The 17,957-nt window shown below is 39.1% G+C and overlaps 1 protein-coding gene across 2 annotated transcripts in view; it reads right to left on the minus strand.

Moving 5' to 3' along the window:
• FMN2 (formin 2) overlaps positions 1-17,957 on the minus strand; it is a 378,878-nt gene that overhangs the window by 338,406 nt on the left and 22,515 nt on the right. The window lies entirely within an intron of this gene.

The following is a 17,957-nucleotide window of genomic DNA, read 5'->3' on the forward strand; positions in this document are numbered from 1 at the left end:
AGGTCACCTAGCTCAGAACCATCCCAGAGGAGTGAGGCCTAGAAAACACAAGTGAGCATCACTGTTGCCAAGGCTACTCACATGCACCGACAGCAGCTTCCCAATCACAGAGAACTGCAGTCTGAGGCCTGGGATTCCACTTGGAAAAAGTCACATCTGGTTTGCTCTCCCATCTCCCAAAACATCTCCTGCCCCAAAAGAGGCCACATGATTGGCTGCACATTTTCCACCTGAAGAGTGCCCAACTTTTTGGATTTCATTGGTAACCCTCCTTCCTCTTTGTTTACACTGCTGATGGCTCTCTGAGGGAGCAGTTAGCAACCACCAAGTGAGCTAAGAAATATCAATAACTGACATTCACAGTCTCTGGCATGGCCATGGGGAGGGACAGGGAATGAGGGGACAGTAGGCAGACAAAGGCCCTTACCCCTGAGGAAAGAGTTAGCCAGCCAACACATCACCCTGAAGAAAGACGTACAGACTCAAAATTTTCTCACATGCTCCCCAGAACCATAGCTCTACACTAGGTGCAAACTTTAGTTTTTATTTCCATCAAAGAGACAAAAAAGATGCATGAGAAGAGGTCACTGGCAGAGGACCCCAAAGGGCCTGCATCAACCTAGTGCCATGGTTCTCAAACCTAGCTATACCTTAGATTCATCTGGGACAACACAACAACTGCAAGTTCCTAATCCATATCTGATACTACTCTCTCTCTAATTTATTATCCTTTAGAAATTGATTTAGCTGATTCTCCATTAGTCATTGATATAAGAAAGGATCCGTTTCAGGGCCACAAGTGCCTCTCAGTTCTTGCCCAGCTCCTGCCCATCCTTCCAATTGGTGGATTCACTCTTCAAAGTTAGATTAAAATCACTTATCCAAAAAATCCTTCAATGACCCCCTCCCATACTTTTTTGAAACCCTTCTTAGTACTTTCTGTAATGATGCAGGTGCCTGGGTGGCTTAGTCAGTTAAGCATCTGCCTTCAGCTCAGGTCATGATCCCAGGATCCAGGGATCCAGCCCCACCTCAGGCTCTCTGCTCAGCAGGGAGCCTGCTTCTCCCTTGTCCTCTGCCCCTCCCTCACTCCTGGCTCTCTCTCTTTCTCTCAAATAAATGCTTAAAAAAAATAAAAACCTACACCTCGTACTAAAATAAACTCTCTGACAACCAGCATATATCCTGCAAATGTAGCCACTTGCACATAAGGAGTATCAATAAATAGTTTTAGGATTTCTAAATAAATACAATGCTATGACTCTGTGACAAATACTCTTATCATGGTCAAAACTAGATAGAAAATACATCTATACCAGAGATCAACAAACTTTTTCATTCCATAAAGGGTCAAACAGTAAATATTTTAGGATTGGAAGGTAATGGAAGGTCTATGTTGCACATTCTTCTTGATTTTTGTTCTGAATAGTTTTCAAAATGTAAAAAGCATGTTAAGCTTGTGATTGTGCAAAATGAGGTCCAAGTCTGTATTTCAGTTAGAACAACTAAATTTCAAATGTATAAATATCTATCAGGATACTAGTCATACAATTTTCCTGGCGCTTCATTTTATTCTTTAAATTAATTAATTAACATATAGTATATTATTAGTTTCAGAGGAGGAATTCAGTGAGTCATCAGTCTCATACTAACACCCAGTGCTCACTGTATCACATGCCCTCCTTAATGTTCATCACCCAGGGACCCCATCTCCCCCAACCCTCCTTTCATCCAGTGACCCTCAGTTTATTTCCTATGACTAAGAGTCTATTATATGGTTTGACTCCCTCTCTGATTTTGTCTTGTTTTATTTTTCCCTCCCTTCCTCTATGATTGTTTTGTTTCTTAAATTCTACATGAGTGAGAATATAAAATTGTCTTTCTCTGATTGACTTATTTTGCTAGCAAATACCCGCTAGTTCCATCCAAATCATTGCAAATAGCAGTATTTCTTTTTTTTTTATGCTGAGCAGTATTACATTTTGTGTGTGTGTGTGTGTGTGTGTGTGTGTGTGTGTGTGTGCATGTATACATCTTCTTTATCTATTCATGTGTTGATGGATATCTGGGCTCTTTCCATAGTTTGGCTATTGTGGACACTGCTGCTGTAAACATGGATTGCAGGTGCCATTTTGGATCACTACATTTGCATTTCTGGGATAAACACCTAGTAGTGCAATTGCTGGATCATAGGGTAACTCTATTTTCAACTTTTTGAGTAATTTCCCTACTGTTTTCCAGAGTGGCCGCAACATCTTGCACTCCCACCAGCAGTCTTAAGAGGTTGCCCTTTCTCCCAAACCTCGCCAACATGTTGATTCCTGACTTGTTAATTTTAGCCATTCTCACTGGTGTGAGGTTGTATCTCATTGTGGTTTTGATTTGTATTTCCCTGATGCTAAGTGATGTTGAGCACTTTTTCATATGTGTACTGGCCATTGGTATGTCTTCTTTGGAGAAATGTCTGTTTATGTCTTCAGCCTGATTCTTGATTGGATTATTTGTTATTTAGATGATGGATTTGATAACTTCTTTATAGATTTTGGATATTAGCCCTTTATCTGAGAAGACATTTGCAAATATCTTCTACCATTCTGTCAGTTGTCTTTTGGCTTTGACAACTGTTTCCTTTGCTGTACTTTTTATCTTGATAAAGTCCCAATAGTTCATTTTTGCTTTTGTTTCCCTTGCCTTTGGAGACCTTTCTAGCAAGAAGTTGCTATAGTCGAGGTCAAAGAGGTTGTTACCTATGTTTTCCTCTAGGATTTTGATGAATTTCTGTCTCACATTTAGGTCTTTCAACCATTTTGAGTTTATCTTTGTGTATGGGGTAAAGAATGGTCCCGTATCATTCTTCCACATACGGCTGTCCAATTTTCCCAACATTTGTTGAAGAGACTTTTTTTCCCCCTTAGACATTCTTTCCTGCTTTGTCCAAGATTAGTAGACCATAGAGTTGAGGGTCCATTTCTGGGTTCTCTATTCTGTTCCAATGATCTATGTGCCAGTTTTTGTGCCAGTACCATACTGTCTTGATGATTAGCTTTGTAATAGAGCTTGAAGTCCAGCATTGTGATGCCGCCAGCTTTGGTTTTCTCTTTCAACATTCCTTTGACTATTTGAGGTCTTTCCTGGTTCCATACATATTTTAGGATTATATGTTCCAGCTGTGTGAAAAATGTTGATGGCATTTTGATAGGGATTGCACTGAATGCAAATTGCTCTAGGCAGCATAGATATTTTTAAAATACTTTTCTTCCAATCTGTGAGTGTGGGAATGTTTTCCCATTTCTTTAGGAATTCCTCAATTTTTTTCATGAGCGTCTTATAGTTTTCTGAGTACAGATCTTTTGCCTCTCTGCTTATATTTATTCCTAGGTATCATATAGATTTTGATGCAATTGTAAATGGAATCGATTTCTTAATTTCCCTTTCTTCAGTCTCATGGTTAGTGTGTAGAAATGCAACTGATTTCTGTGCATTGACTTTTTTTTTATTTTATTTATTCATGAGAAACACAGAGAAGAGAGAAAGGCAGAGACACAGGCCGAGGGAGAAGTAGGCTCCCTGCAAGGATCCCAATGCAGGACTCGATCCGGGATCCCAGGATCACGCCCGGGGCCAGAGGCAGACGACGCTCAACCGCTGAACCACCTGGGCATCCCTGCCTTGACTTTTATATCCTGCCACTGCTGAATACCTGTATGAGTTCTACCAATTTGGAGGTAGTCTTTTGGGTTTTCCACATGGAATATCATGTCATCTGCAAAGACTGAGAGTTTGATTTTTCTTTGCCAATTCAGATGCCTTTTATTTCATTTTGTTGTCTGACTGCTGAGGCTAGGACTTCTAATACTATGTTGAACGGTGAGAGTGGACATCCCTGTCATGTTCCTGACCTTCCTCTCTCAGTTTTTCCCCATTGAGAATATATCGCTGCAGGCTTTTCATAGATGGCTTTTATGATGCTGAGGTATGTTCCCTCTATCCTTACACTGTGAAGACTTTTAATCAAGAACAAATGCTGTACTTTGTCAAATGCATTCTCTGCATCTATTGAGAGGATCATATGGTTCTTGTCCCTTCTTTTATTAAGGTAGTGTATCACATTGATTGATCTGTGAATGCTGAAGCACTCTTGTGGCCCAGGAATAAATCCCACTTGGTTGTGGTAAATAATCCTTTCAATGTACTGTTGGATCCTATTGGCTAGTATCTTATTGAGAATGTCTGCATCCATGTTCATCAGGGATATTGGTCTGTAATTCTCCTGTCTGCTGGAGTCTTCGTCTGGTTTTAGGATCAAGGTAATGTTGGTCTCACAGAACAAGTTTGAAGTTTCCCTTCCATTTCCATTTTTTGAAAAAAGCTTCAGAAGAATATGCATTAATTCTTCTTTAAATGTTTGGTGGAATTCCCCTGGGAAGCCATCTGGCCCTGGACTCTTGTTGAGAGATTCTTTTTTTTTTTTTTTTTTGTTGAGAGATTCTTGATTATTGTTTCAATATTCTTGCTGGTTATAGGTCTGTTCAGGTTTTCTATTTCTTTCTGTTTCAGTTTTGGTAGCTTATATGTTTCTAGCAATGCACCCATTTCTTCCAGATTGCCTAATTTGTTGTCATATACTTGTTTATAACATGTTTTTATAATTTTTTGTATTTCCTTCATATTGGTTGTGATCTCTCCTCTTTCATTCATAATTTTATTTATTTGGGTCCTTCCTCTTTTCTTTTTGGTAAGTCTGGTTAGGGGCTTATCAATCTTATTAATTCTTTCAAGAACAAGCTCCTATTTTCATTGATCTGTTCTTTTGATTTCTATTTCATTGATTTCTGCTCTAATCTTTATTCATTCTCTTTCTTGCCATGTTTAGGCTTTATTTGCCATTCTTTCTTTCTCTAGCTCCTTTAAGTGTCAGGTTAGATTGTGCATTTGAGTATTGCTCAATATACTTCCCTCTTAGGACTGCCTTTGCTTCACCCCAATGATTTTGAACAATGTTCTCATTTTCATTTGCTTCCATGAATTTTTTAAATTTTTCTTTGATTTTCTGGCTGACCCATTCGTTCTTTAGTAGGATACTTTTTGACCTCCATGTATTTGAGTTCTTTCCAAATTTCCTCTTGTAATGAGTTCAAGCTTCAAATCACTGTGGTCTGAAAATATGCAAGGAATGATCCCAATCATTTGGTACCAGTTGGGATCTGCTTTGTGACCCAGTATGTGGTCTATTCAGGAGAATGTTCCATGTGCACTCGAGAAGAATGTGTATTCTGTTGCTTTAGGATAGAATGTTCTGAATATATCTGTGTCATTCAAAGCCCTTATTTCCCTGTTGATCTTCTGCTTAGATGATCTGTCCATTGCAGTGGGTGGGGTGTTAAAGTCCCCTGTTATTATTGTATTGTTATCAAAGTGGTACTTTAATTTTTTATTAATTGGTTTAAATAATTGGCTGTTCCCATGTTAGGGGCATAAATATTTACAATTGTTGGATCTTCTTGTTGGATAGATCCTTTAATTATGATATAGTGACCTTTCTTGTCTCTTATTACAGTCTTTGGTTTTAAATCTAATTTGTCTGATATAAGGAGTGCAACTGCAGCTTTCTTTTGATGTCATTTAGCATGATAAATGGTTTTATACACCCTCACTTTCTATCTGGAAGTGTCTTTGGGTCTAAAGTGAGTCTCTTGCAGAGAGCATATCAACAGTCCTGCTTTTTTATCCAATCTGATACCCTGTGTCTTTTGAATGGGCATTTAACCCATTTACATTCAGAGTAACTACTGAAAGATATGAATTTAGTGCCATTGTATTACCTGTAAAGTCACTGTTTCTGTATATTGCCTCTGATCATTTCTGGTCTATATTATTTTGGGGATTTCTCTTTGTTTAAAGGATCCATTTTGATATATCTTACAGGGGCAGTTTTAGTGATCACAAATTGTTGTTTTTTTTTTTAAGATTTTATTTATTTATTCATGAGAGACACAGAGAGAGAGGCAGAGACACAGGCAGATGGAGAAGCAGGCTCCCCACAAGGAGCCTGATGTGGGACTCAATCCAGTATCCTGGGATCACACCCTGGGCCAAAGGCAGACACCCAACTGCTGAGCCACCCAGGTGTCCCTCACTAATTGTTTTAATTTGTTTGTCCTGTAAGCTTTTTATCTCCCCTTCTATTTTGAATGACAGCCTTTCTGGATAAAGTATTCTCGGCTGCATATTTTTCTCATTTAGCATTCTGAATATATCATGCCAGTCCTTTCTAGCCTGCCAAGTTTCTGTGGATAGGTCTGCTGCCAGCCTAATATTTCTACCTTTGTAGGTTACAGACCTCTTGTCCCAGAGCTGCTTTCAGGATTTTCTCTTTGTCTCTGAGATTTGCAAGCTTCAGTATTGTATGTCGAGGTGTTGACCTATTTTTATTGATTTTGAGGGGGGTTCTCTGTGCTTCTTGGACTTGAATCCCTGTTTCCTTCTCCCGATTAGGGAAGTTCTCGGCTGTAATTTTCTCTAATATATCTTCAGTCTCTATTCTTCCTTCTCCTTCTATCTGAATTATTTTAATATTGTTTCACTTTATGGTATCACTTATCTCAAATTCTCTCTTTGTGATCCTGTAGTTGTTTCTCTTTTTCTCAGCTTCTTTATTCTCCATCATTTGTCTTCTAGATCACTAATTCTTCTGCCCTAGCAGTTAGAGACTCCATTTTTTACTGCATCTCATTAATAGCCTTTTTTATTTTGACTTAATTAGATTTTAGTTCTTTTATTTCACCTAAAAAGGGATTCTCTAGTGTCTTCTATGTTTTTTTCAAGCCCATGGCATCTTTACAATCATTATTCTGAACTCTAGTTCCAACATCTTACTTATATCCATCTCATTTGGTCCCTGGCAGTCAATACTGCCTCTTATTCTCTTTTTTGAAGTGAATTTTTCCATTTGTCTTTCTTGCAGAAAGTGGTTGCTTTCTATCTGCAGAATTGCAGCAATTCTTTTCTTAGATCTCTGGTTGAGTTAATGGGTGTTCAAAATGATTTGATAACTATCTAGCTGAATTCCTGAGACCAGACAAAATTATGGTCTCCTACTCCTTCACCATTTTGTAAAAGTCTATCTACCAAAACTCATTTAAAAATCTTCCTCTGATATGTAGAATAACAAAGCAAGGCAAAAGAGGCCTTTTTATTTTCTTCTTTCCTTTAGGTCACTAGAGAACATTCTTTGGTCTCCCATGATATTTTCTGAAAGGAAATAAAGGATTTTTCTTCTATAGAACTTGTTTCCCTGTATCTAGCTGGCACCAAAAACAAGGAAACCACATCCCTCAGTTCTCAAATGATTAATTATTGTTGCAGTATACCCATCTTACACATCTTATGACTGAAAACAGCCAGGAAACTAAGTAGCTTGCTTAGAAACTGTGTATGACAGAAATTGTATAAGATAGATAGGAGCTCCCCTATATAGGAATATTTGAGTGTGTGCAAGTAAATGTGTATGTGTATATCAAACCAAAAATTATCAGAAAGGGTTATGGAATAATGGGGAAGAGAGGGACATATAGCTCCCTGGAACTTCAGCTCCACGATGAACAAATACCCCTCAATCCTTCAACCAGGGTTTCCCAACCATAACTCCACTGACACCTTGGGACAGAAAATCCCATGTGTCTTGTGTACTATAGGATGTTATCAGCCTCACTAGCCATTAGTTACTAGATGCGAACAGCATAACCACTGCACTTCCAGTTTTAAAAACCAAAGTGTCTCCAGACATTGCCAAATGTCCCCTAGCTTGAGAATCCCTGCCTCAGCCTCTCTGAAGAAAACTGCACCTGCTCACACAGACAGTAACCTGCTGTCATTCAGTCAGTTCTCCTCCAGCAGTCCTATCACATGGAGACATTTTGTGTCAAATCCCACATTTAGTAGGGTTAGGAAGTGTGTGAGTGACTTCCTTGATCCCCTGAGCACTGTCAAATGATTTATTCTTCTTTGAAACCATCAGCATCTTTTTAACTCCTGCCATTGACTAAACCACCTGCCATCCTTCACCTTTTTGCCATACAGTAACTCCTTGTCATTCCCTACTGCCTCTCCACCATTCACTGAATACCTCACTTCCTGACCAATCACTATGTTTTCCACGCCTATTTCTATCAGTGATTCTGACATCCCCATGGAGATCAAACCAACACCTAGAGAAATAACTCAGCTGAGACCCTGAATCCTCACCTCCAGTCAGTGTTTCAACCCCACACAAGCAATCCATTCAGAAGACCAATTTCTAACTGTACTCCTGCCCTCCATGGTTTCACATCACCCTTAAAGCAAAACCCAACTCCTCACCACAACTAAAGAGCACCCTCCCCCACCCCGTACCTGTCACCTCTTCCTGCTCTCCCTGAAGGTGATTACTTACTGGCCTCCTCCTCAACACACAGGTTCACTCTAACCTCAGTCTTTTGTACTAGAACACTCTTCCCAAGATAGTTAAATGACCCACTTTTTCATCTCATTCAGACCTCTGCCTAATTGTCTCAACACTGAGAGAACTTCCTGACTAGTCACTCAATAGTGTGCTAGTCACTCTTTTTTCCATTATTCCTCTTTATTCTTCAGAGATCTCAGCCTTTAAATTTATGTGAGACTGTGGTCTGTCTCCTCCTCATGGAAGGTAAACTCCATGTTAGCAGACTCCATTGTTTGGTCACCATCTTTTACCCAGTACCTCAAGAAAAACCTGACACAGTGTAGTTGATCAATTAATGTTCTGATCATAAATGAATCAACCTATAAACAAATATTTGGAAGAAACATCCAATCCCTGACCACTACCTTCTATCATCTCAGCTTATATTCTAGAACCCCCTCTGAAGTTCCATTATCCACAGCGATCCTGAGTCAGTCATCCTTGGCACCATCACACAATCCATCACTCCCTTCCTCACCTGCCTAAATTCCATGTTGATCACTGCAATCACATCCTTCAAACACTCCAGCTCCTCTGCCCCTCCCTCCCACCATTGTAGGATGGGAAAACCCCAAAACTCCAATTCATTCCAGTCTAGACATCTACCTTTTCTTTGCCTACACCAAAGCAACTGAACACTACGAAGGAAAGACACTCACTCATAGCCTATTTTCACTTTAAGATCATGTGACTATAAGCCTGAATTAGGCCCAACACTGCTCTGTATTCTCATCTAAGCATATAGTCTCCAAAACAATTTTATACATTTTCTTCCCCCTTAATCCAGTCTTTTCAATGATGAGATATACTGATCTTCTCAAATAATGTATGGAGAAAATGGAAAAAAGCAAGACAAACTGCAAATATGCCTTCTCTCCCTTTTTCCTTAAAGAGGAAGCAGACCCTGCTCCAAACAAAAGCAAGATCTTCCCCCTCATTGTCCTAGTTGAATTCTTTGTGGCATGGTCAGGACTTCACTTCTTTACTCTTTCTCTTTCCTGAATCAGGAACATTTCCTTCTTTACTAGGCATTTCTAGAATCATATAAACATGCTTAATTAAAAAAAAAAAAAAAAAAAAACTCTCCCTTAGTCCACATCACTCTTTACTCCCAACTACTGTCCCATTTCTTGATTTTCTTTTGCATCAAAACTACTGACCAGGGATTCCTGGGTGGCTCAGCGATTTAGCGCCTGCCTTCAGCCCAGGGCATGACCTGGATCCCACATCAGGCTTCCTGCATGGAGCCTGCTTCTCCCTCTGCCTGTGTCTCTGTCTCTCTCTCTCTCTCTCTCTCTCTCTCTCTGTGTGTGTGTCTCCCATGAATAAATAAAATCTTTAAAGAAAAAAAAAAAAAAACTACTGACCAGAATTACCTACGCTTGTTACTTCTAGCCTCTCACATTGAGCAGTCTAATTTGTCAGTCTAATTTGCAATGCAATAGAAACTGATAATCAACACTGTACCAATGACATCTGTCTTCATCTTACTCAATTTCTTAATCTCTCAAAAATTTCCATTGTTGGGATCCCTGGGTGGCGCAGCGGTTTGGCGCCTGCCTTTGGCCCAGGGCGTGATCCTGGAGACCCGGGATCGAATCCCACGTCAGGCTCTCGGTGCATGGAGCCTGCTTCTCCCTCTGCCTGTGTCTCTGCCTCTCTCTCTCTCTGTGACTATGATAAATAAATAAAAATTTAAAAAAATAAAATAAAATAAAACTTTAAAAAAAAAATTTTCCATTGTTGATTCACTCGTACTCCTTAGAATACTCTCCTATCACCTCTGATATCACACTGTATTTTCTCTAACTCACTGGCCACTGTCTCTCAAGTCCCCTTTACTGCTTTCTCAACTCAACATGTCAATGTATGAGTGAGTGCTTCCTAGATCATTCTATGCTTATTCTCTAGTCTTCGTTTATTATTTCATATAATCTCGCCCAGTCTATCTTCCACATGAAACCAGGAAGATTTCTCACTGCATCAACTGAGTGTGGCAGAGTGACATCATACATGGACAGTATGCACAGGGAAGCTAAGTGAGATCCTGAACTATATGGTAATAGTAGGAGGACTGGGAGAAAAAAATTAGAATTCTAAGGACCACCAAAAGGGCAATGAGTTTGTCATTTCTTTTTTCTCCTACCTGGATTCAAGGTAAGCTGAAATCCAGAAGGGAACCAACAGAATTAACAGGAAGACTTTAAGGGGCAATTTTGTGATGTGTCCATGATCTGAAAAATCTCAACCCTTGACCCACAAATTCAACTTTGTAAAATCAATCCTACATAAATATTCAGATATATCCAAAGAGTGATGTGTCACAGGGGTACTGCAAAGATTAAATGACATACTACAAATCAAGTGCTCAGCACAGTTCCTGCTGCAATAATAAATTATTAATAGTAAAAAATTAAAAGAAATTAGAATGTGTAACAACAAAATATCGGGTAATAAAGATGGCTTTATATAAATGGCTATACATGTAGCCATTGAAATCACACAATTAGGGGTACCTGGATAGCTCAGCCAGTTAAGTGTCTGCCTTTGGCTCAGGTCATGATCCCAGCAACCTGGGACAGAGCCCCACATCTGGCTCCCTGCTCAGTGGGGAGTCTGCATCTCCTTTTTTCTCTCCCACTTTCCCTGCTCATTCTTTTTCACTCTCTATCAAACAAATAAATAAAATCTTTAAAAAAAATCATGCTATTATAGAAAATATAGTAACTCAATTAATTTAAACATATTGAAAAGGAAGAAGAAAAATAAAAAATAGGTATCACTAGAGAATACTAGGGCACAAACATCACTGATAATAGAGAATTAATGGGAAATACCAGAAACATTTCCAGTATAAACTGATTTCAGGGTAATACACCTAGTGAATAAAGAAAAGTTTCAACACAGAAAAGTTCTAGCCAAAAGGAACAAAAAAAGTGACAAAATTAGAAAATCGCCCTTTTGCAATCCTTAATGATTCACTTAATGAATAGCCAATGGATAGGAAACCCATTAGAGAAGAAGCCAACTGAAAAATTTGCAAAGAAGGAATCAGGCTGCCACCAACAGACCCACAAATCATTCACAGCTTCAATACAACTGACATAGGCAGATACAGTAAGACTCCTGGATATGGGTTTAGAAAGTATATAGCACTGTACATCTAGCACATGTGCTATCCCTAATCCCTGGGAGAAAAAGAGAAGAAGATTGAATCGTACGTCAGATTGGACCTAACTTCTAATCTAAGGTATCAGAGGTCTCCGAAAATGGACTAGTTACCAGATAATATTGAACAATAAATTTGATTTGCATTCAATATAATAATGGCATTGCAGCATATTAAAAAGTCCTTTTTTGAGATGCATACTGAAGTACTTGAAGTTAACATGATCCTCATGATCCTCTCATAATTCCATAAGAAACTGTGTATTTGGGAGAGGCAGATAAAACTATTACAGCGTTGATAATTATTGAAGCTGGGTGATGAGTACATGGGGCTCATCATACCTCTACGTGTATGTACAATCAAATTTTCACAACAAATACCTTAAATCATGCCATTAAAAACATTAATGATTGCAAGGCTAGATAGATAGATAGATAGATAGATAGATAGATAGATAGATAGATAGATAGATAGCACCTAACTGGCTCAGTCAGAACATGAGACTCTTAAGATTGCAAAGCTAAACAAGGTGTCCCCCTTATTCTACAAAAACAAGAGACATGAATTCAATTTATTAAAGGGTCAAATGATTGTGGTAGGAAAGGAACATCATAAGTTTTTACTTCTAGGACCTGCACTCTAGCTGGACAGTACTGAGCTCCCTTTCTGACTATGAATATAATTTGACCAGGATGGAAGGAACAGAGACATGAACTTCTGTTTTTCTTCTCACAGCTGATAAATGGGGATTTAACTGGGACACACTCACCTACTACAGGAATGCCTTGAATCCAAACTAGGGAGAGACTGAGCCAACATAAAACCTTATGAATTTAACCTTACTTCTTAATTGTACAAACTGGCTGGCTAGGACATGGACACGGAGGCCCCAGGTTCGCTCTGGTACCCTCTTCTAAACCCTACCCACAAACAGGGTGTCCCATCACTCCTAGTCACCTTACATCATTCCTTGGTCAAAGCACCTATACTAGACTGAGACAAGTTGGCTACACCAAAAACTGAAAATAATTGGTCCTAGAATATGCATAAGCATAACTTTCCTAAGTGTTCATTTCACTTCAGATTTTCATTCATTATTTAATCAACAATATCTCCCAAGCTCTTTCTAGGTGCAGAGTAGCTCTAAGTCAATTAGCCAAAACCTATTTGCTGAATCAACAAGTCATGAAAAACTGCGGTGAGCATGACAGGGGCTGATGGGGTGCTGCCTGCTAGGAGGTCAGCCCCATGGCTAAGGCCACAGGGTCAGCCAGGAAGGCCCCTCAGAGTACATGCAGTCCTGGGCTACTTATATCAAGGAAATGCGAAAAGGTACCACAGGTAAAGGAAGAGCTAGGTTTAACCACAGCCAAGGCAATATCCCCCTTGTAGCTGCAGTAACACTACAACTTGAGAAAATTCTTAAAAGCCAATAAAATCATTCTCTACAGCACAGATTGCTATAAACTCCATTGGTACATAAAAAGTCATTTCTGGTGGATTTATGACTCTAAGTGCATGGGCAGGAGACAGGCAAATTTTCTCAGGCTCTCTCTTCCTCTCCCCTACTTCCCTGGACCCAAATAAAAGACCCAATGGGAAGAGCAATCTTTCTATCTTTCAAATCCAGCCTTTACCTGTCATTTCATCAATTAAGAAATGCATGACCAGGGATATTAGATATTTTGCCCAAGGTCACACTATTTTGATCCAAGAAAAGCTTATCTCACTCATCACACAAATTACACATCTAACATATAACCCGAAGAAATCTAGAAGAGTACACCCATGGTTAATTCTTTTATTTTATATAGAATAGAGAACATTTCTTATTTTCTGCCCATTCTTTTCCACTTCAAATACATGGAATCTATCTCTAGGCTTCATAAAATGACCCAGAGAAAGAAGTATGGTTCAGCAGCCATGACCTTAAGCTATAGAAACCAACTGCCTTGGTGCCCTTCGTGATGGTATCATTATTCAAGCTATGGCCTCAGACAAGCTACTTAATTTCTCTGAAGCCTCAGCTTCCTTATCTATAATCAGAAATAATCCTCTTCATTACCACTTAGGATTGTTATAAGAACTAAGTTGAGGGACGCCTGGGTGGGCTCAGTGGTTGAGCATCTGCCTTTGGCTCAGGTAGTGATCCCAGGATCCTGGGATCAGGTCCTGCATCGTGCTTCCTGCAGGGAGCCTGCTTCTCCCTCTGCCTATATCTCTGCCTCTCTCTGTGTGTCTTTCATGAATAAATAAATAAAATCTTTATAAAAAAAAAAGAACTAAGTTGAAATAATTTTTGTAACAAGTTTAACAGTGTCCAATAAATATGACCCTATCATTATTTTTATCAAGATTCATTTCAAAGGTTCTGTACTCTTAAATAGGATAAATAAAAATTTGATTAACCTAGAGAAAGGAAATCATAACTAATCAATGTAATCCTAAGAATATACCTCCAGGGATCCCTGGGTGGCGCAGCGGTTTGGCGCCTGCCTTTGGCCCAGGGCGTGATCCTGGAGACCCGGGATCGAATCCCACGTCGGGCTCCCGGCATGGAGCCTGCTTCTCCCTCTGCCTGTGTCTCTGCCTCTCTCTCTCTCTCTGTGTGACTATCATAAATAAATAAAAATTTAAAAAAAAAAAAAAAGAATATACCTCTAACCTAAAGGCATTAGAACGAATGATAATAAGCAGGATGATCACAGATTAAAATCAAGTTTTCATTTCCGTTTTTGTTTTTTCTCTTACATTCAGTAGCTCTTAATGACACCATAGGTAATATTTAAGACTCTGCTTTCTAGAATTCCTAACTTATGTTTTTTTAACTTGCATTATTTGTTTCACTATATTTGTTAAATTAATGTTAAAAATAATATTCACCCAGTGAGAGAAAACCTATTAATCACTAATGTTCTCCAATTATTTCTACACTAATCCCGTCTACTTCCTCTTGCATACATTTACCCACCCTAGTTAGTAAAGATATTCACTTTAGCATGTGGTATCAGCTTTGTAATAACACACTATCCTCAAATACTCTTCTTGCATTGCTAAGCAAAACTCACAGAGCTGGACAAACATGGAAACAAGGCCAAATGCAGTCATCCTCCAACACAAGGAAAAAGTAAAATCATGAGTCCCTGGCACTGGAGTTCTTTTGGGCAGTGAGCAGTGATGCTATAAAAAGTAGAAAACCTGTGTTCAGACAGAATGATATAATATAAAGGGCACTTCCACATCTATTGTCAGCTTGTGAAGCAAAGCAAGGATTTACCATCACGATTTCAAAGCAACTAACCAAAGGATGAAAAGGTTGTAGAATCAGGCTACAGACTGGAGGGTAACGGTGCCAAAACTGGATGCATACTCTGCTCTCCTAATTTTTATTCCAGGGATCTTCTACTTCTGAGTAAGCCAGCAACTCTGGGAAAAGCTTCTGACCAACATTCTCTATTACAATATAAAAGAAATAGACCACATGATCTGCACCCTGCTGGGGTTGACAAGACAGTTATAATGACCAAAGCTCATGAAGGAATGCTTTAAATGCAGTCTATTTAGAATACAGTATCTTAATTAAACATCCTTTGCAGAAATAGTAAAAAGAGAAAGTAGCAAAGACAAGATATAACCAAACACTGAAGAGTCTATCATTTGCAAAGAATGTCCTAGGTCCACCAGAAGATATAATCATGATGAAAACATGCTCCCTGTCCCTTACAAATAATAATAATAATACGTTATGACAGTGTACTCAAATCTTTGACTAATATATCCCGGGCCATACATGGGAAAGGGCTGAGTGTGAGTCTGATGCTGTTTTATGGCCCATAACATCACTCATTTATAATTATGAACAAAATATAACTGCTATATTTTGAAAGGGGTCAGTATAAGTTTCTGTTTCTTCCAGGTTCTATATCTTATGCAAAATGAGAATTAAACAGAAGTCTTATTATGCTAAGCTTTTTCCTGATCTTCTAGCTGAGACTTATCTGATAAACTTCCCCTGAAAGCCCATAGTAACCATGAATAGAAATGACAAAGGAAATTTGTTGTTGACAGCAAATCTAGTTAGACATAACTGAGTTTAGGATGTTGGTGAATACAGAGATATCACATATTGTGTATTACCATGTACTGATGATCTGTGCTGGAGAAATAAGAAAAAAACAGGTATGAGAGGCCAATTATGATCAAATAGAAACTACCATGTCTAGTTTCAGACGCCAATGCTTCAACTTTTACAATAAGAAGAAGACCCTCCTCGGTATAAATATCTAGGGTTGTCTTGAGGCAAGAAGACATATGTGTAGTCAAACTGCTGGACATGTCATAGGAAAAATAAATCATAGGACACATGAAGATAACTACCCTTCAGTCCCTACCTGCAGAGAAGATGACCTCAGCTCATGAAGGGATGTGAACAGATGAGGATGAAGCTCTCTGCTCCCTCTGAACAGAACCCCCTGCAACTGTGGACAGCACAGACTAGCCACTCTTGCAGGAAACTCCCTCCTCTGAGCACATCATCAAGCTCAAAATTCCAGATAAGGAAGAAATATTTTGATATTTAAACTTTATAAAACACTTGCAGACTGGCCTGCAGATGTGCTGGTTTTCTGAGTCCTCAATTCTATGTACCTTTATCATTTTTTTTTTAAGAAGTTGACTGCTCTGCGTGGTGAAAGGGGAGTCACGTTTGCTGCATTTTGTTACCTAACACTGACAATATGGAAAAGAGTAGTAATAAATGTATCTGACATCATTACAATAAAATGCCACACTACAACAGAGCATTAAAAAGATTTAGGGGGGGATCCCTGGGTGGCGCAGCGGTTTGGCGCCTGCCTTTGGCCCAGGGCGCGATCCTGGAGACCCAGGATTGAACCCCACGTCAGGCTCCCAGTGCATGGAGCCTGCTTCTCCATATGCCTGTGTCTCTGCCTCTCTCTCTCTCTCTCTCTCTCTCTCTATCATAAATAAACAAACAAACAAACAAAAAAGATTTAGGGGAATCCCTGGGTGGCGCAGCGGTTTGGCACCTGCCTTTGGCCCAGGGCGCAATCCTGGAGACCCGGGATCGAATCCCACATCGGCCCCGGTGCATGGAGCCTGCTTCTCCCTCTGCCTGTGTCTCTGCCTCTCTCTCTCTCTCTGTGTGACTATCATAAATAAAAATAAAAATAAATAAAAAAATTTAAAAAAAAAGATTTAGGGATGCCTGGGTGGCTCAGCAATTGAGCATCTGCCTTTAGCTCAGGGTGTGATCCAGGATCAAGTCCTACATCGGGCTCCCTGTGAGAAGCCTGCTTCTCCTGCTGCCTATGTCTGTGTCTCTGTCTCTCATGAATAAATAAATAAAATCTTTGGGGAAAAAAAAAAAAGATTTAGGTGGTGCCTGGGTGGCTCAGTTGGTTAAATGTCTAAGATCTCAGGATCATGAACTCAAGTCCCGCATTAGGCTCCACACTAGGCATGGTGCCTACTTTTAAAAAAGGAAAAGTGACTTTGGAATCAATGTCATACACCACATCAACAAAACAAAAAATAAAAATCATATGATCACCTCAGTTGATGCAGAAAAAGCATCTGACAAAGTACAACATCCATTCATGATTAAAAAAAAAAAAACTCAACAAAAAGAGGAAGGAACATACCTCAAAATAATAAAGGCCATTTATGAAAAACCCATAACTAACATTATACTCAAGGGTGAAAAACTGAGAGTTTTCCCTCTAAGGCAGGGACAAGACAAGGATATCCCCTCTCATCACTTTTTTTCAACATAGTACTGCAAGTCCTAACCACAACAATCAAACAACGAAAAGAAGTAAGAGATAAACTTAAACTGTCACTATTTGCAAATGATATGATACTATACACAGAAATTTCTAAAGATTCCATTAAGGAGCACCTCGGTGGCTCATTGGTTAAGCATCCAGCTCCTGATTTCAGCTCAAGTCATGATCTCAAGTCATGAGATCAAGCCCTGCATTTGCTCAGTGCTTATCATGGAGTCTGTTGGAGATACTCTTTCTCCCTCTCCTTCAACCCCTCCCACCACTCATTCTCTCTCTCTCTCTCTCTCTTTTTCTTAAATAAATAAAATCTTTTTTAAAAGCTTAAAAAATAAAGACTCCATCAAAAAGCTACTAGAAATAATAAATTAGTTCAGTAAAGTGGCAAGATATAAAATTAATACCCAGAAATTGATACTATTTCTATACACTAATAACAAGGTAGCAGAAAGAGAAATTAAGTAAACAATCCCATTTACAATTGTACTAAAAAGAATGAAAT

Source organism: Canis aureus, chromosome 6 (genome assembly GCF_053574225.1).
Source record: "Canis aureus isolate CA01 chromosome 6, VMU_Caureus_v.1.0, whole genome shotgun sequence".
NCBI lineage: Eukaryota > Metazoa > Chordata > Mammalia > Carnivora > Canidae > Canis > Canis aureus.